The sequence below is a fragment of the Triplophysa rosa genome, linkage group LG4, assembly GCF_024868665.1.
Source record: "Triplophysa rosa linkage group LG4, Trosa_1v2, whole genome shotgun sequence".
Taxonomy (NCBI): Eukaryota; Metazoa; Chordata; class Actinopteri; order Cypriniformes; family Nemacheilidae; genus Triplophysa; species Triplophysa rosa.
The window spans coordinates 18,507,910-18,527,935 of NC_079893.1; the positions used below are offsets into that span (position 1 = coordinate 18,507,910).

The following is a 20,026-nucleotide window of genomic DNA, read 5'->3' on the forward strand; positions in this document are numbered from 1 at the left end:
ACATGGTGCCATAGGGTACTTCAAAAATACCCCCAAAAAGTGCCATTACCGTTGTTCAATGTCCCACAAAACATGGCAATGTGAATATTTTTTACATTTAGCCTATGTTTTAGATGCTTTTAAAACATTTTGCCTTAAAAACATCTCACCTTTTGTTGATGCTAGATAAACATAAATGGAAAAACTGAAATGACTTAATTAGTTAGAATAGTTCACGAATGTTCATATTTGGTGGTTTAAATACACACGTGAAGTCTCCCTTAAAGTTTTCAAAGCACTTTTAGTTTTCCATTTGTCACATCCATAACGGTTCATATTCCTCATAAATGGGTACATGAAAATTAAAATAAAACTTTGTTTTGTGAAGAGCCATTTCTTCTCCATTTGTTGAGTTGCTGCTTGTGGTTTGTAATTTTTTATTCACAGAAATCCTAAAAAAAAGTCTTCTCTTAAAAACATGTCCATTTTTGTCACATCAGCAGCACAAAAATGTTCCCCACTTTTAAAATACAAAACTCGTGCAATAGACTCATATTTTTCTAATGTCTGGAAAAATGTCTCCATCAGGGGTTTCAATAAAAACAGATGGATCAACATATTGAAAAATACATCATCTCTGAGCCACTCCATGTTCTTGCGTAACTAGAGGGAATCATAGAACCCTTCTGATTTGCAGAGAGACATCCAGAGGATTGAACATAGTCTAATCAGGGCTCTAGAGTGCGACCAATTTGGTCGCACATGCGACCTAATTTCTCAATGGTACGACTAAAAAAAATCTAGCCGTCGCACGGGGAAAAAAAGTCTCTGCGAAAGTCTCCCTGTGGTTCAACAACAGACACATTAGGCCCATATCGTGGTCTAAACCAATCAGAGATAGTGAAGGGCGGACCCCCCTCTGATTGGCCGTGGTCCAGATATTCCTGTACGTGTGTGTAGTTTGAAAATGCTGTGCTGCAGTCGGACAGAGAGGTGAGTAGCCTATAGGCCCGTCAGATAAACAGAGTGGATGTAGCCGCGGATGATGAGAGAAGATGAAAAGAACGATTGACAACTTTTTCGTTAAGAATGTTAAGTTAAGGCCTGATCGTCCGAAATCATAACCAATGCTCTGACACGCTAGACTGCGACTAAATGGTCTCATTTTGTCGACAAATTTTCCTGCCAGTGCGACAGTTTTTCTTAATGGTCGCACGGTGCGACTGTCAAACTGATCAATATATAATTTTTGCGTATTATAAATTTAATTGCGCAGAAATGTTATATTGCGCAAGCTGCGCATTCAGTCACTCATTTTCGTCTCCCCTCCTTCAACCATTCCTTATCTATCAGTGCCCCGCCCCCAAAGACGTAATTCGCGGGTTCGGGTAAGAGGCGAAGGACCGAAAGAGCAGACGAGTGAAGCGCTCAATCTTGCAACTTAAATAAATATGCAGAATACAAGAATTTCCCCTGCTAAGGTACAAAACAGCAAAGATAACGAAATGTGTTGCAAGTATTGTATGCATGTGAAGCTAATGCAGGAAACAGTGTTTAAACTTTAAGCACTGAACTATTGTATAAAGATCTCTAACAATACTGCAAAGCATACAAAACGTTATACATCACGAGTTTTGTTATTTGAAATAAAACATTATTTTATCATACAAAGAAACGTGAAGCATTTAAGAAATAATGCAAGGGACCTTGTTCATTTCTAATTTGTTTCAACTCATTTTTTCAAAATAAATCGTGAGTAAATCGTGAATAAATCGCATCGTGAGATCAGAATCGTGAACCGCATCGCATCGTGAGCTAAGTGAATCGTTACATCCCTAATGAAGAGTGCTTCTAGGTCGAGACAGCACATCTTCTTCATCACTATTGTATCTGTACACCACTTTTCATTGATGTGGAAACATACCCCACCACCGCGTGATTTCCCCTTTGATTCCGCGTTGCGGTCCGCTCTGAATAGCTGGTAGCCGGGCAGATGTAGCGCGCTGTCCGGGATGAAGTCATTTAGCCACGTTTCCACGAAACACAAAACAGCAGAGTTTGAAAAATCCTTATTTGTCCGGTAGAGTAGAAGAAGTTCGTCCGTTTTGTTTGGCAGAGAGCGCAGATTCGCCAGATGTATGCTAGGCAGCGCAGTTTTAAAGCCGCGCTTTCTGAGCCTGATTAGCGCGCCAGCTCGCTTCCCCTCGCTTTGTTAGCGCCGCTGCGCCTCCGACCACGATGTTAAGTAAAACGTCAGAATAATCAAAAACCGGTAAAAGATCAGATGGTGTGCACTGCCGAATGTTCAGCAGTTCATCTCTTGTGAAACTGATTGTATGGGAAAAACACAAAACAGGACAAACTAACAAAAACACTAAAACAACTGGAGAGCTCCACACCGAGGCAGCCATCTGCGGCGCCATCTTGGATCTGTTGTCAGAGAATCTGTAACAAAGATACTGGAAAAGCATAACTGCCCTTTTACGGACACTCTTGTAAGTGAGATTGTCCAGGCAGTTTCAGATAGTAATATTTTGTATAAATCCGTTACATCTGAAGGACCACTGTCAGCAGCTAAGAGGAGAAAATCCTATTATGAGGAGAAGTTTCCGTTTGTTAAGCCTGTAGAGTACCTTATTGAGTCATCACAGCGTACCTTTACGTACGTTCCCATTCTCACATCTTTGCAGATGTTACTAAAAAAAACAGATGTATGTGAGAAAATCCAAGAAACCACTTCACAGTTACCTGGACAGTATTTGTCATACTGTGATGGCTCCTACTACCAGGAGAATGCACTTCTTTCAAATGAGGGTCAGAAATTGTCATTAATTCTCTATGTTGATGATTTTGAAATTGCAAACCCTCTAGGAACATCCAAAAAAATACACAAAGTCTGTGCGGTGTATTGGACATTGGCTAACTTGCCAGTAAAGTACCGGTCAGCGCTTCACTCTATTCAACTGGCTCTTTTATGCAATTCAAATGATGTACGGCAGTTTCGATTTGCAAAAGTTTTTGCACCTCTCTTGAGTGACCTAAAAACTCTTGAAGAAGTGGGTGTCTACATTGATACATTTGGTGACTGTCTCAAAGGAACAGTCTACTCTGTTGCGGCTGATAACCTTGCTGCCTATGGGCTAGATGGTTTTAATGAGAGTTTCAGGTCTACATATTTCTGCAGATTTTGTCTGGCCACCCAAACAGAAATGCATATATCAGATGCTGTATCTGGTAGTTTTGAGATGAGGACAAAAGATCTGCATGATAACCATGTACAGGAAATACAGAACAATGACAGCCAAGAGAAATATGGTGTAAAACACAGTTGTGTTCTCTCTGACCATCTCTCTTATTTCCATCCTATCACAGGATTTCCACCTGACATCCTACATGACCTGTTTGAAGGTGTGGTTCCTGTGGAGTTGGCGCATTGTTTGAAAGGTTTGATTGCAAAAAAATATTTCACTTTGGAAGAGTTAAATAGAGCAATACTTTCTTTTCCCTTCCAACATTCCGATAAGGTTGATCTCCCTCACCCAATTCCTCAAAATTTTGTATTTCGAGGAACAATTGGTGGGAATGGGCATGAGAACCACACCCTGCTTAGACTGTTACCTGTTTTCATTGGCTCCAGAGTCCCAGAAGGGGACAAATTTTGGGAGGTGCTTATGGATTTAAAAGATATATTTGAGCTAGCTATGTCTCATGTTTTTACTGATGATACCATTCAGTTCATGTCCTGTAAGATTTCAGATTACAGGCAGCTACTTCAGGAAGTCCTTCCCAGCTTACGATTAAGACCAAAGCATCATTACATAGAGTATTATCCTCATCTTATAAAGTGCTTTGGTCCTCTGGTGCATCTCTGGACAATGAGATTTGAGGGAAAGCACAAAGTTTTCAAGAAAATTATTCATGATACTCATAATTACAAAAATGTTTTGAAAACTTTGGCAGAGAGACACCAAAACATGATGGCATTCCATTTATCATCTCCACGATTTTTGAAGCCACCAGTACAGACTTCAAAAGTGGAGTCAGTCTATGTTGAGTCATTGCCTACTGATACACATGCGTTAATATATTGCATCACAGACAGCAGTAGTGTATATGGCACAAAACAGGTAACCATTGATGGCACAACTTTTGTGGCTGGCATGTTTGTTTGCACTGGGGCACATGCTGCCTTGCCTGAGTTTAAAGAGATCCGAAACATATTACTTATCAGGAATGACATCTTTCTACTGAAAGACTTCGAGACCTGGTATATTGAGCATTTGCGGTCATATGAGCTAACAGATCATAAAAGCCATACAGTGAAATCTGTGTGTCAGCTAACTGACCAAATGCCACATTTTGCTTACAAAGTTTCAAGCAAGCTAATTATCACAACTAAACATTTCATTCCAGTGTCCGAGTAAAGGCACAGCACCAGGCCAAGCAGCATTTTTCTGCCTTGTGACCTGAGGGAGGCTAAAGATCTGTGTGGACCTTCCCAAGAACACTAGTGATTACCTTACTGCAGTGGTTCCCAACCTTTTTTCCTTGAAGCCCCCTTGCCTGTGTCCAAGACAAGTCAGGCCCCCCAACCCCAACGTGCGGGGGATCGCCTACAAATTGAGAATCTTAATGGCTGTGGGAGGGGGAGAGGAGGCAGCCGCAGCGAGCGCAGACACAGAGCGGCCAGAGAAACGGAGCGACTGTAGTAAGGCGTTTGTGCAAAACTGTTGCACATATACTGTTTTTATAAATTTCATTTTTGTAAATACTAATTTTGGTAACCTCACAACCTCAGCAGACAAAGTTGTGCGCAGGGGGGCGCGGACCCCAGGTTGGGAACCACTGCCTTACTGGACACTGAACAACATATTTCAAAGGTAATGTCAGTGCTAGGTAAAGCTAACAAACTGCTGTTCGTAGCTTTGTATTTATTGTACAGACATGAGAGTGGTATCAGTCATCTCACCTAACTCAGCAAAAGGCCTAGAGTACACTAGATGCCACAAAATCCTTCACACTGGCCCATGTGGATAATCTGCCAACTGTGTGCAGTGGTTACATGGTAACTTTGTGTGTATCTAAGAAAGTTATGAGAAAAAATATGTGCTACTGTGTGTAACTGCTGCTACACACTGCTCACATGTGCTTAGACCATGGTGTGTGTGGTTTTGGTTTAATAATAAGAACAGTTGAAATACTGATATCTATGTAGTCTAGAAACTGCTAATGAAAAACAGACCTAGCACCTTCAGTAGCTCTTTGTGTTTTATGTTACAGGTCTCCCCAACACTTTGTAAATGGAAACGACTGATGTCCTGAAATTAAGGGTCATCCTCGATGACGTCAATGCAGAGAGGCTTATTTTGCCCTCTCGTCCTGAGACTGTAAATGCCCTCATATTTGAGGTGAAAAATAATTTGAATCTGGACTATGACTTTCGCCTTCAGTTTCAATACCCGGAGTTTGACAATGCCCTGTGTAATTTAGTTAACATGGAGGACCTGCTATCCAAGGCAACAATTAAGATGGTTCGATCTGTTGAGTCAGATCTGAGTTCGACCAGCACAGATGACACAGTGTTGATGTCTGATAACACTGATTCACCAGAGCGTCTTTGCCGATGGCCAGAGATCTTTGTTGTTCCAACATTCTCCTACGAGGTGGAGTATGCGCTAAGAGAGGGCAACTCTGCATTTGTGAAAAAGGGAAAAACTGTCAGGTTGACCAGGGATCAAAAACACAACATACTAGATGTGATGGCTGGTGAAATATATAAGCATAAAGCTTATCCTAGCACCAAACAGATTAGCAAGGCTGCTGAGGCTCTGGTTAGCAAACACCCCTGCCTGAAAGAAAACTGATCCGGAACCGGGTATGAGGGTTGGAAGAACAGCCTGTGCTTCAAGATGGGCAACTACAGGACCATACTGAGCAGAGCTGGCATAAAGGATGTAGCTGTGAATGCAGGAAAGTTATAGTTATAGTATAAAGTTATGTTGTTATAGGTCAGCATGTTTTGTTTTAGCTTGCAAGCCTAAAATAGTTAAACAAGTGAGAAACTTCGGGGCATTTTACGCTGATAATAATTTGCGTACAGTGAACTAATGACCCCTCAGTTCTTTTCAATTTTGATTTTGTCTTTAAACAGATACTGTGCATCACTGAACAAGGATTGTTGATTCTAGTTCTATTCTAGTTAGTTTGATTGCATAGTTTTTTCTACAATATGTTTGTGTATTATGTGAGTTATTCACACTTTCCGCATGTTTCATTGTACACATAAATGTGAATGATATTTATTCACCAGCTTCATTTTGTAACATTATGGACACTGTTACTCAGGGGTGCACAAAGGTATCAAAACATAAAATTGAACAAAGTGTTCTAAATCAGGTAATTAGAGTAAATAGATGTGCCTTAACTGTTGGGTATGAATACAATAACCTGCTGCTTGCAGGAGAGGGGAAAATTTTGGGGTAGAGGCAGTGTAATAATAATAGAGCATAATATCAATGTTGAAGGCCACAGCAAGCTCAACTATATGCTTTATTAGTTTTGCATTGCCTCCTTCCCCAAATTGTTCCCCTCTCCTGCAAGGTGCATCTGATCCATGAAGGCTTTCTAGTATCGCTGGCATCATTATTGTAGTTAAATCAGCAAATAAAGCAGCTATTAAAATTTACATGATAGTTTATATGGTACCACACAAATTGCACATGTATATGGGAAATTTGGTAGACTTTTTTTGGACCTTGAACCAGCAGTTAACTTTACAATACAATGGACTATGCAGAATTATTTTATTGTAGTGTGACGGAGCCCACAGATCATAGTCCTCAGTGTCCAAAATATTAACAAAAGAAGCCGATGAGTGAAATGGATGAAAAAAAGATTTATTTGTTGATGATTTGAGTGACTTATTTAAGGTTAAATAAATATAAAAGTAAGTGTAGATTAGTACAGTTTGTTCCTGGAGTTGTACACATTGAAATGTTGTGTATTCAGTTGAGAGGATTCAACTAAATAAATCGTTTAAGTATTGTCAGATGTGTGTTTGTTTGTAATGAGTTAATACAACTTAAATGGTTTAAGGCAATCGGTTTCCTCAAATGAAGTAAGTAGCCACAACAAAGTTTGAAGTTGTCAGAACTAGAATGTAATAATTTGATTTAGCAGAAGGAAACCGTAAATTCAACTTAAATTAATCATCTTTATTCAAATGTTAATACTTAAGTTGTTCATACTTTATTCAGATGAATTCTGTTAACACATTTTAAGCAAGTTTAGATAAATGCTGCATATACTGTAAGTGTAACATACTTACTGGTTTTGAGTCCTATTAACTGAATGGGATTAGTACAATGAACTTTACCCAAGTTACTTTAACAATAAATACTTGAGTTACTTGTACTCAAATCAAATAATTTATGCTTAAATTGTTTGAGTAAATAAACTTAAACCATTCAAGGCAATCGGTTTCCTTAAATGGTTTAAATTGAACTAACTGATCGGGTTTTACAGTGCAGATGAGCAAGTGCTTATCACGTCTGCAAAAGTGCACGTTGTTCTCGATCACAACACAATCATAAACATCAAGCAATATCTTTGAATCACTTTAAAGAAAAAGTGCCTAAGCTTTATCCTTTGGCACCTTCGATTTTCAGACAGTTATTGGCGCATGACGGCAATGCCAGCACCTTTATCACAAAGAATATGAGGAGTGAAGTGGAACTCAATCTGTGCCCCAACTCTGCAATGCTATATATGACACACTTTTAGTGACCTCATCAGAGAGGAACTGCATAGTCATTTAGCCACATTTGTACCTTCACAATGAAGAACTGTTATGACAAATAGGGCTGTCACGATTATTAAATAATCATCTCATCGCGATGGTTTGGCCTCATCGCGATGGTTTCAGATCATCGCAATTATTGCACATCTCTATAGAAGACACTAGGGGGAGCTGTAAGTGCAGTTGCATATTACATATTTTAGTGTATTTATTGTAACTAAAGCATTGTAATACTTGTAAAATGTACCAACACAACACAATAAAAACTAAAGCATATACCATAAAAATAACCTGCAGTACAATTTAATATTATTTAAGATAATCTCAGTGTGAAAACCAGTCTACCAAAATTTCATTAACATAGAAGTAAAATCTTATTGTAGTCTTGTAAGTGACAAAAAAACGAGACCAGAAGCATTTCTATGATTGATAGCATTTTAATGGTGGCTTCACTCCTGATCAATTTACTTAATTTACAAGTATTCGGCGCTTGTATTATTGACAGGTAAAAGCCTAAACCTTAAATATATGATAAACCAATATTTTCCAATGTATTTCCAAGAAAAAAAACATATTTTTTTATATTCAGAACAATATGGTCGTTTCAAAGCTGAATAAAAAATGTATGAGAATTAAATGTCAAAGCTCTAAAACAGACAATTAATCGCCAAAGCCCTAAAACAGACAATTAATCGTCATAATCGCAATGATTTACTAGACAATTAATCGTCAGCCAAATTTCATAATCGTGACAGCCCTAATGACAAACACTCTGCACTCTTGTACATACTGTATGTGCCACAATTGCATAATGACTTTCAAGAAGTGTGAGCAGAAAGTGGCCATAGGAGATGGTGAGAAAAAAGTTTGCTGCACTTCCAGCTGTTGCTTAAAAATGCCAAGCACTATGTGAGCAGGAGAGTTCAGTAGTCACTTAACAGACCTTGCCTTAGTGTTCGTTTCGGTCAATCAATCAGCTTTTACATGTTTTGGTGGCCTTGAAGGAAGCAGTTTATTTCAGATTTAGAAAAGACAGAAAGCTGCATTAAGACAGCATGAACAAATTATAGTTAGCCTCAAGACAATGCTCCAGACTTTAAACCTTTATTGCCTCCTAACTGTCTTTTATTAAAGAGCAATAGCCCTGCGCATCGCCTGTGACAGGCAATAGAATTCTGTTTAACAACAGGCTCTGTTAGAGATGGAGGCATTGACAGGCCAGAGGGATCCTTGGGTTCAACGTGAACACGCTGTTTAAAGTTGCCATTAGCTTTCTGCCCTATAGAACGTGATGCCTTAAAGCAGTTGTGATCTCTTGAGACTTAAAAAACATATCTCCCACGGATTTGATTTATTAAAATAATTAAAATATGTAGAAAGAAATTGCAGGGTCTTTAATTAGCCTATCTGCTAGATGATCCCCCTGCCTTATTGCCTGTCTTATCAATGTAACACCCAGGTAGCCCATTTTTTCAAAGCTAAAGCTAAATTAATCTTTAAATGCTTTAAGGAAGTCTCTGAAGGCATTTGTGGGATTTACAGTATGTATCTGGGATGATAATGTCCATGAACATTTGAAGGCATTGAAGTTAGCAAAATTGTGTTTTCTATTACCGAAGATCACAGTTACAGAGAATACACAATACAAATGCAAACATCTAAACATATAATTATAGCCATTAGTCTTTGTATACCATCATAATTGACTGCTGGCTGAAATTAACCACCTTAAACTCCATAACACTTTGTTGCATTTGTTATAAATAAAGACCAATTTGGTGAAAGCAATGTTTGCTAGGAAGTCATATGCAGCTTACAAGTCTTTGTTCTCACCTGTTCTCCAATGAGAGTTTGTTCCACTCATCTTATCTGTAGCCTACTGCAGTTTAAGGAACTTTTTTATTGTAGAAACTGGGGCAGGTAAATTTAGATTGTCCTGTCGCTTAGCTTTCTTTATATAGCATCAGCCTTGTTGAGAATATAGATCAAGTTGCAGTGAAGTATTAGCTGTTGCCTTCTGTCCATGAAAGGCTGTTACTGAGATATCAAACCTATAGCTTTAGAAATTCATATATAATTGAAAAGAACATCTAAGATCCAAGGACAAATGTACTAAGCAGTCACACTGGTGTTTCAGCGCAACACCTTCACCACCAACACAGTGTTAATCTGTGCGGCATAATGCTGTGCCATGTTGTCACAAGCAGGCCGTGTTCTCACTCTCCTTCATCCTCCCGCTCATGCTCCCCTAAGTCCCCTGTTTAGGTTTAACATTATATTATTGTTTTACCACATAAGTTTAGCAGGTTGTCCGTTTTTAGAAACAACAATCAAAACCTTCTTTAGTCACACTCACAAACATCAGGGTCCGTTCAGTAAAACGCGTCAAATCGATCGAAAATCACAAAAATATGTGTTTTCTCTCACATCTGTAAGCTATAAAGTACAGAAAGAATATTAATAAACCGCTAAATTAAAATCAGGCTGTGAGGTAAAAAGAAATGCCGTTAACATTCAAATGATGAGAGCATGCGGATCTTTCATCTGAAGACGAGTACATCACGTCGCTACAACGTTCTCAATGGGATCAATTCATGACATTATTTGAGGACGTGGCTCAGACTTTTCTGGAACGTAAGCAAAAATGACCAGTGTCCAGGTTATCTGAAGACCAGTACATCACGTCGCTACAACGTTCTCCATGGGATTAATTCATGACGTTATTTGAGGATGTGGCTAGGACGTTTCTGGTACGTTAGCAAAAATGACCAGATTTATTAATCAAATGACCAGTGTCTCTGTTACAGTATCTGAGGACCAGTACATCATGTCGCTACAACGTTATCCATGGGATTAATTCACGACGTTATTTGAGGACGTCACTAGGACGTTTCTGGAACGTAAGTAAAAATTATAAGAAATGGAATGTTGCCAAGACGTCCTCAGAACGTGGTCACAAAGTAATGTCACGGCGACCAAATGAAGACGAACTGGCGACGTTGTCAGAACGTACTGTGTTAGCTGGGGTGCAGTTTGTACTTTCATATCTTGTTTATTGTAGGTCTATGTCAGTTTTACAAAAAATGAGAAAGCATCACAAAAGTAAACATTCTGCAAAGGATAAACTGCTTTGTGTGTGTGTGTGTGTGTGTGTGTGTGCGTGTGTGTGTTGTAGTATTCATATGTTGGTCATGGACCAATCACCTGTTATAATTTACACACCTGTGTTCTCATTGGCCATAATGCACGTATTATGCAGATTAGCACGTAGAGCTGGTTGGGTATGCTACTGATAGAAAGTATGCTGCATGTGGTAGTTGTGCAAGATCATTAAACTTTGATACACTCGTATACGAAATCCTGAGTATTCTTACCAAAATATTACATGTGTGTGTGTTTGTTTGTTTGTTTGTTTGCTTGTTAGCTAGCTGTCTAACTTCATCACTTCAGAGTGATGCAGTTGCAGGGACAGAATAGTCCGAGTTAGTTTAGTGGCGGAGTGATACAAACAGTCAGTGAAGCGGTTTAACAGTCAGTTCCCGTGGTGATCCTGGTGGAATATTGCATGGCTCTCAGCCAATCAGATTCGGGTACCAGAAATAACTGTTGTATAAGTAAGGGATAATGTACAGGCAGCCGGTTGTTATCACAGAAATAAGACCCGACAGTGTGATCAGGGGCTGAACACTGAAGGGGCTTATTTCGCAATAACATCCGACTGCTTATTACACGGCTACTTGGCACATGAGAAAAAACTACGTTCAAATGTCACGAACAGGCAATTTGGTTTAATAATTTGTAAATGTAATGCCATATATGTTATTAAAAGACATATTTATATTTAATTTCTAAGAAAACCTGTCAAAATGATTTGCTGCATCTGGGTGTTATTCGTTTTGAGAGGTTGTTATCTGGGAATAACGAACCTGCAAATGTCGCAACTGGCCAATCAGAATCAAGCATTCCAATGAGCCGTGTAATAATTTATTATATCATACTGTACATCTGTACATATATGAAAACATTAGATAAGCAACGAGTAATTCCATGTACAGAAATCCAACAAATTATGGATCTCGCAAAACTTTTTTCATCGCTCAAAAACTTTTTTGTTACATCTATAACACATGCTTACTGTATTTCCAATTTTAAATAGAAAGCATGTGTATAGACTGATATTTTTCTGATGTCTAGACTCAACAGGGGTTTAGTAAAATATAGGGCCAGGGCAAAATAGCATGAGAGTACAATTTCAAAAAAGCTTGGAGGAGAGAGCAAAGAGTGCTGCTGTGTGCTCTGATTCCAATTCTCAGACAGAGACAATAAGCAACAACTAGTGTTGTCAAAAGTACCGGTACTTCGGGTCCAAGTCGGTACCTAAAAATAAAAAAGTTGTCGGTACCTAATTTTCACAAGACCCGGTAGTACCGACGTACCGGTTCAACCGGGTACTGATGCGCTGTCTGACAGGTTGTTAGTCGGAAACTTTTTATAGACGCAACAAGACGTGATGAGCGGATAAGCGCGGCTCCGATCCACAAGAGATGTGCACAGAAATACTTCAGATTAAAGTCATATCAAAAAGAAAACGAACAGAGTTTTGTGGTGAAACGAGGAAGCATCCGGATTTAAGTTAACAAGTTCAAGCGGTAAGTTTCAAATTCTGTTCGCGTTTGCATTATGAATGTTGTAGCATATGTTAAGTTAAAGGTTACGTTAAAACAAACGTCCCTGTTTGCGTGTTAATTTGTTAGCGCCAATGCTAATCCAGTCAAGTGTCCTTATTAACCATTTAATGCTTTTATAACTGTAATGGAGTAAAATTAATGGGAGGACAGGGTGGGGTTTACAGTACCTAGTATTTTATTTAGGCCTATCTGCAATCTATGTGCTAGAAAACTATCATACTAACTGCATGACTAGCAATGTGTATGTCTTGGATAGATAAATCTATTAGGTTTAAAAAGCCACATTTAAACTAAAGAAAAATATATCTGTTGCATTTATTATTTTAATATACAGTTACCTTAATGTAAGTAATCTTGTGTAAATGCAGTATAAAAACTGAGGTTTGTTTTAATATTGCATATGCATGTTTGTTCAGTCAGTTGACTTACTGAAGTTTATTCTATTTGTCCAGCAGCAGACTGAGGAGGATGTTCATCAGCATGAAAGACCCCAGAGAGCACACAACAGTTTCAGCAACAATTAACTTATACTTCATGTATACAAAATGGCATTGCTTTCTATACATTTATATTAACTATGAGCTTTATTAATAAAATTGTGTTTCAATTAGCATGTACTTGTGTTTTGCTTTGGTACCGAAATTGGTACCGAGAACCAGGGCCGGATTATCCAATGGGCATTATGGGCACAGGCCCAGGGGCCCATGCGTGCTTGGGTCCCAAGAAAGGGGGAGAAAATGTTTTCGCTATATTCATTCTGCCGTGTGCCTCTCTGGCCGCACACACGCAAGTGCGCACACAAAACCGTGTTTCTAACGTACGCAAGTCTGTCTCTTGATTTAGTAACTTTTACAAGACTTTTAGCAGCTTTTGTTCAGAAGCACAATGCGATAAATCAAGCGACTTTCCGATAAACTTTAGCTTTCAGTGGGAAAATGTCCCCCGCGAGCGCAAGGTCTCTCTTTCCTCGCGCAGGGATTGTCTCATTGAGCGGCAGGAAGAAGCAGCACATTCCACAGGTGACTCCTGAATGAAATGAGTACAAAACAGCATTTCCAACAACCTGTCACTGTTATCCACTGTTTGAATGTGTACACATGAACCCATTTCGTCTGTAAATATGCACATGGTTACCATGACAGAGGCTGTGTGAAAGAATATAGCCAAAATCGCCGCTTTTTATAGAAACTGAAAAGATGTAAATGAGAACGGCTTTATTGTTGTGAATATAAGATATAGGTTAAGTTAGAATACCCTCACGGTTGTCTTTAAAATCTTAAAAAGGTAAGAGTTTTTTTTTTTTACATGTATTTGTTGTGTCTTCGCCAATAATGAATTTTATATTGATATAATGTTGATCAGGTCTAACTGCCTTAATTTACCGATTTTTAGCCTAAATTATTAGAAAATCCAGAGTGCTTTTACATACATTGCAAAATGTTTACTTACACAGACTCGTAACAGTATAACTAATATTCGTTAATGCCGTTTACCATTACACGCTTACATAACAACGTGAGTGGCGAAGTGCTTGTTACACAAATAAAGTTGAACAAATGGACAAATTACTCTTATAGTATAATCATTGACAAAGTCTGCCCTTTTATTCTTAGAAAAATGAATATGTTTATGTATGTGGGGTGGGGGGGTCTACAAGACACTTGTGCCCAGGGGCCCCTGAATTCTTAATCCGGGCCTGCCGAGAACCGTGGAATTTTACTGGTATTGGTACCGACTACTGAAATTTTGGTACCGTGACAACACTAGCAACAACGTTAACACCTCATACTTTTACATTTCTTTATTACTTTTAAAATAAAACCTGTTGGCTTATATCCAGAGGACTGTTTTTCTTCTCCATAAAAATTATGGAACCTTATTTCACACAATGTTTTGATACAACAATATTTTCATGTTTTTCCTTTAGCTTATACCAACAACACGATATCATGCAGAGAACTGTTTCTCTGCTGATTTTGCATTGAAAGAGATATGTTGTATGCATACTGCTTCCTGAGAAATGCATTGAACTATAGCAACCTAATTATAGCCCATCAATAGCAGTTCATTTCCACAAGTAAGTTCAGACTTCTTTCACACCATGTGGAGTCTAAATTACCTGTACTCCAAACCACGGTCTAATGTGGACTCGCTGATGTGTACCCAAGTTCTGAATTAAGCTTTAACACCAGCTTGTCACGAAATGCGTGGAAGAGAACCCAATTGCAGGCAGCGGGGATGAAGGGGTTAACAAAACACTTTTATTAAAAACAAAGAACAAAACAAAAACCCACGAGGGGGTAACGAGGACAGACTAATATATATATATAACTGAAACCAAAAAACTTTCCACGAGGGGAACACAAAAACAGCAGGACAAGGATAAACTAAAACTCACACGACACAACGTCTCACAGACAGGCAAGGTAATCCAAGGGAGCTCACATCAATCACTGTACAGGAACACAGTACATATAATGTAATCCACTAGCAACAAGATAATGAAACATGAGGACTATTTAAATTGTAGACAAACTAAGGATAATTAACGTGGGCAGGTGGGAAACATTAGACACGGCAGGAAAGCAATACATGAGACTAGAGGGGCGGGACCAATGACAAGACACGAGAAAACACATGAGATATCAGAAGATAAACATCCCATGGTCTTCTCACACAAAACCTAAGGCTTTGCCATGACTCTGCTACAGGACCAAGAAAAACATGACTAAGTGAAGCAGAGCCATGACACCAGCTAAACAAACTAAACCCTGACGTTTAATTGACCCAGTCCCCACAAAAATTGATCCGTACCTGTGTACCTAGTACACAGTATTACGCATTGAGGCTTATTGTGATTTTGTTATTTGCACAGTTGTTGAAATGCATCCATGAAGCTTTTGAAAATAAACGTTTATATTTTCTCAATTTCCAAAAAGATCAAAATACTTTCTGCCCATGTACATTCTTCATATTTGCTCAATAGGCTTTTTAGTGAAGTGAACTATTTGTAGCCTGTGTTGGAGTTATGCCTTTAAGCATTCCCACTCTTCACCTCAGATGCTAGTTGAAGGCCACAGATGGTCTTAACCCGTTTAAACATTTTTAAGAGGCTTGTCAGTCCAGAGTCATTAAATGACTGCACTGTTGGATTTGTGCTGAACTTTCCACCTGTGTGGGTATAAAGATTTGAGCACTCTTAAAGGGATAGTTCATCCCAAAATGAATTTATTCACTCCCAGGTTGTTTCAAACCTGTATAAATGTTGTTGTTCCAATGAACACAGATAAAGATATTTGGAAGAATGTTAGCAATTTTCAGTTTTGGTACATCATCCACTACCATAGTAGGAAAACAAATATTGAAATTTTTTTGTTCTGTTGAACACATAATGAGATATTTTGAAGAATTTAGGGAAACAAAGAGTTCTCGGGCACCTTTGACTACTATTTAATTCTTCCTACTATGGTAGTCAATGTTGTCCTGGAACTTAAAATGACTAACATTCTTCCAAATATCTTTCTCTTTTTTCATTGGAAGTTGAAATTACATAAGGGTGAGTAAATGATGACAGAATTTGTAGGTGAACTATCCCTTTAAATGAAGTCTTGTTCGTTTTTGCGGTGTGCTCAAAAAGCATTTGGAATTTACCTGACTGAAGTACCAAGTTCAACCAGAGCGAGGATTTTGAACCAAAGGACCAGAAGTTCACACAATGTGCACCACAATAAAAATACATTGCCCTTAAATTACCTCTTAACTACTGGTATTGTTAGTTATCAGTATTTTGAAAGTTCACATGGTTTTTTGGTGTTTCTTAATGACTAATGTGGCATAAAATTATGTTCCCTTATCCTGAGACCCCGGCCCGTCTACGTGCCCAAAGTTCCCACCACTCCACTGGGGAGGAAGACCCAACCCCATCTGTGTTGTGTCCAGTACGCGCGATGCGCCTCTACTTGGTTCGCATGCAGAGCTTTAGGAGCTCTGAGCAGCTCTTTGTCTGTTTTGGAGGTCAGCAAAAGGGGAGGGCTGTCTCCAAACAGAGATTGGCGCACTGGATTGTGGACGCGGTCGCTACGGCTTACCAGTCCCAAGATCGTCCGTGCCTGCTGGCAGTGAGGGCACACTCCACTTGGGGTGTAGCCTCCTCGTGGGCACTGGCTTCAGACATATGCAGAGTTGCGGGTTGGGCTACGCCCAATACCTTCGTGAGGTTCTACAGCCTCCGTGTGGAACCGGTGTCAGCCCGAGTCTTGCATGGTACCAACAGGTGAGACCGGCGGCCAGTAGGGCGTACGCCTGCAAAAGCGCCTCCCCCCTCCTAGGTGGGTCAGTTTGCTATTCTGCCTCCCTTCTTCCCCCACCAGGGGGGCAGAGCAGCCCTGCCTCCTTAGGTCAGGTATCAGCTGAGTTATCTAGCGCATAGCTCTAACCGGACCTAGTGCTCCACACATAGTAAACCCTCCAGCAGGGTGGTTTCGTCTGATGTATCCTCACGGTCTAATTCCCATGTGGGTAACCCATGACCTCCCCTAGGTGGGCCTCCACCTCTCGCGATACTTCCTTCAGTCTGCACATTCCTCCCATGAGTTCTCCCCTGACGGCGAGACCAGGTGTCTCCACTAAACTCCTCCCTACGGTAGGAAGTGGTCTCCGTAGTGCATTTCCTCAGTGAGGAAATAGCGCTTCCCAAGTGGCCGTTACGGTGCCGGGGGACTTCTCGCCGTTAGAGAAAGAAGACCTCCTCCCATGACGGCTGGTGGCAGGGGCTTCCCACCTTTTCCAAAGCTCTGGGACCCCCACCTCTCCACTGGATGGTTACAATTTTGCGCTAGGACTCACGTCTGATACGCCCAGGCCAGTCAGTTTCGCTAGAGATTGTGACACGGCATAGCGCCATGGCGTTTTCAATAGGACCCCATTCTGTCGACACAATGTCGAGAGACCGACAGAAAGGGAATGTCTCGGTTACGTCTGTAACCTTTGTTCCCTGATGCACAAAAGGTGAATGAATTCAGCATGCTGGTCTCCTCCCCGGACATCTGGGTATAAAAGGAAGAGATTGTGGAAGAGAACTCAGCTGATACCCGGCCTATCCCGGCGAAATTTCATTGGCCAATTTCATTGGCCTTTTCAAAGTTAGTCAGAAGATGATAGGTTCTCAAGTCAAACCCCATTCTGTCGACACAACGTCTCGTTCCCTCCATCAGGGAACAGAGGTTACAGATGTAACCGAGACAATCTCTTTCCCGGATACATCCAGTGTTTAATCACAAAATACAGGTCTTGTGTAATCTTTCCTGCTTAAAAGCCATTTAGAAAGAATGGCCTCACTCTCTGCCTCAAACATCAAAAGATGCTAAAAATGTCCCTCATCTGATGTGCGCTCCAAATGCGGTTTTCTGCCTTTCAAGATAATGTTTAAAGCATACACCTTTTAAGACAGAATGCCTTGCAGCCTGTTGTATTCAGAAACTGAAGGCTCTGTGTAGGTCTTGCATCATTTAGAGAAACTGCGACAGACTGAATATGTGCCTTCTTGCATGCAGAGTTAATTTCTCGACTACTTTTTGCCAGCTTTGGAAGGCCTTGCTGATGAAGGCCCATCAGCCATACTGGCCAACAGGGACATCTTTGTTTTAAAGGCTCTGGCACAATAGAAGCACAGCACACCATTTGCTGTACCCATGTGTAAACTTTATATCACTTATTCTGAAAAGGCAAGTGTCCTTCTTTTTAACTTTTACATAAGAACCAACTTTGGGTTTAGCTTTAAATATTCCAGTGTACATTTGTCTTGTATGCTTTTGACAATATTATGAATGTTTTTATCCTTCTTACAACATATACAATGGAAGTGACACATTCAATTAAACTACACAAAATTAAACAAACCACTGTATCATAAATGTATCAATGAATTTAAACTTGCCTAACAACTGAACAGGTCTACAGCATTAAGTATTCCTTTTACAATCTCAAATCAGTTACTTTTGATTTACATTTCTGCTCTGTTTGAAAGTAAGCTGCAATGCTGCAACTCACCAACCCACGTTTTTAGGTGCGTAGCCTACTGGATATGAGAGACTCATAAAATGTTTGTATTCTTTGCACATGCGCTCGCTATGCAATTACGTTTCCCACAACTGCTGATCTAGGTTTTCTCATTATTTGCATTTTGGGTCAAAGAAAACCGATCCAACAGTTGAGCGCAGCTTTTCCATGTAGAAACAATCAAATATATCAGCAGGCAGTGGTCGTTTGCGCGTGAAAATAACTCCACAGCGATTTTAATCACTTGTCTCAAGTCCGTGGCCAGGTCGCCAGGGGGAGGCTAAGCCTTCCACCGCCTTACACACGCTCCGCCCATGGGTGGCACCCAGGGTAGCCAATTGGATGATAAGGGTGTTCAGCACCACCTTGGATCCCCCTCTGGCTCTGCCACTGCTTGTTAATGCAATTGAACATCTATATTTTTCAGGAATTTGTTAATTTATTTACTTTATTAAAAAAAGTTACATTTTTTCAGATGATCTTGGAGGTGAAGATGCTGGATGTGGAGGTCCTGGGCTGGTGTGGTTACACGTGGTCTGCGGTTGTGAGGCCGGTTGGATGTACTGCCAAATTCTCTGAAACGCCTTTGGAGACAGTTCAATTCACGGGCAACAGCTCTGGTGGACATTCCTGCAGTCAGCATGCCAATTGCACGCTCCCTCAAAAGTTGCGACATCTGTGGCATTGTGATGTGTGATAAAACTGCACATTTTAGAGCGGACTTTTATTGTGGCCAGCCTAAGGCACACCTGTGCAATAATCATGCTGTCTAATCAGCATCACACCTGTGAGGTGGATGGATTATCTCGGCAAAGGAGAAGTGCTCACTAACACAGATTTAGAAAGATTTGTGAACAATATTTGAGAGAAATAGGCCTTTTGTGTACATAGAAAAATTCCTAGATCTTTGAGTTCAGCTCATGAAAAATGGGGACAAAAACAAAAGTGTTGTGTTTATAATTTTGGTAAGTGTATAAATGTATCCATAAAAAATGTATAATATATATATATACATATATACACATATGTATAAATATACAAATAACACCAGCAGCTATAACATGTTAAAAACAATAAAAATAAAAGGTAGGTTTTTAACTTAAAACACAGAAAAAAACTGTTTAAAAACAGATATGGATGAGGCAAATCTGATAGCAATGGGTAATGCATTCCATAATCTGGGAGCAGCTACTGAGAAGGCACGGTCACCCCTAGTTTTTAATTTTGGAACACGTAAGATTAGTTCACCAGAGAGAGGCAACTGGGCAATATTCTGTCAGTAGATCCGAAATGTAAGGAGGGGCATAGCCATTTAGCGACTTAAACACTATAAGAAGAATTTTGAAATCAACATGATATCAACATGATATCTTACAGGCAAACACTTCCTGTTTGCTGAGAGCGCGTGGTTAATACATCGTTTATTCTTGTTATATCTTAAGACTTGTGTTTTAAATTGTTATTCTCCGAGGGTAAAACATATCCTTAAATATATCCCATACCA

General features: G+C 39.8%; 1 long non-coding RNA gene across 1 annotated transcript in view; it reads left to right on the plus strand.

Moving 5' to 3' along the window:
- LOC130553592 (uncharacterized) overlaps window positions 1-7,150 on the plus strand; it is a 13,249-nt gene extending 6,099 nt beyond the window's left edge. The window contains exons 2-3 of the long non-coding RNA XR_008962875.1: window positions 3,352-3,423; window positions 5,260-7,150. This is a non-coding gene — a long non-coding RNA (uncharacterized LOC130553592). The remainder of the gene's footprint in view (window positions 1-3,351; window positions 3,424-5,259) is intronic.
- The last annotated feature ends 12,876 nt before the right edge of the window (window positions 7,151-20,026 follow it).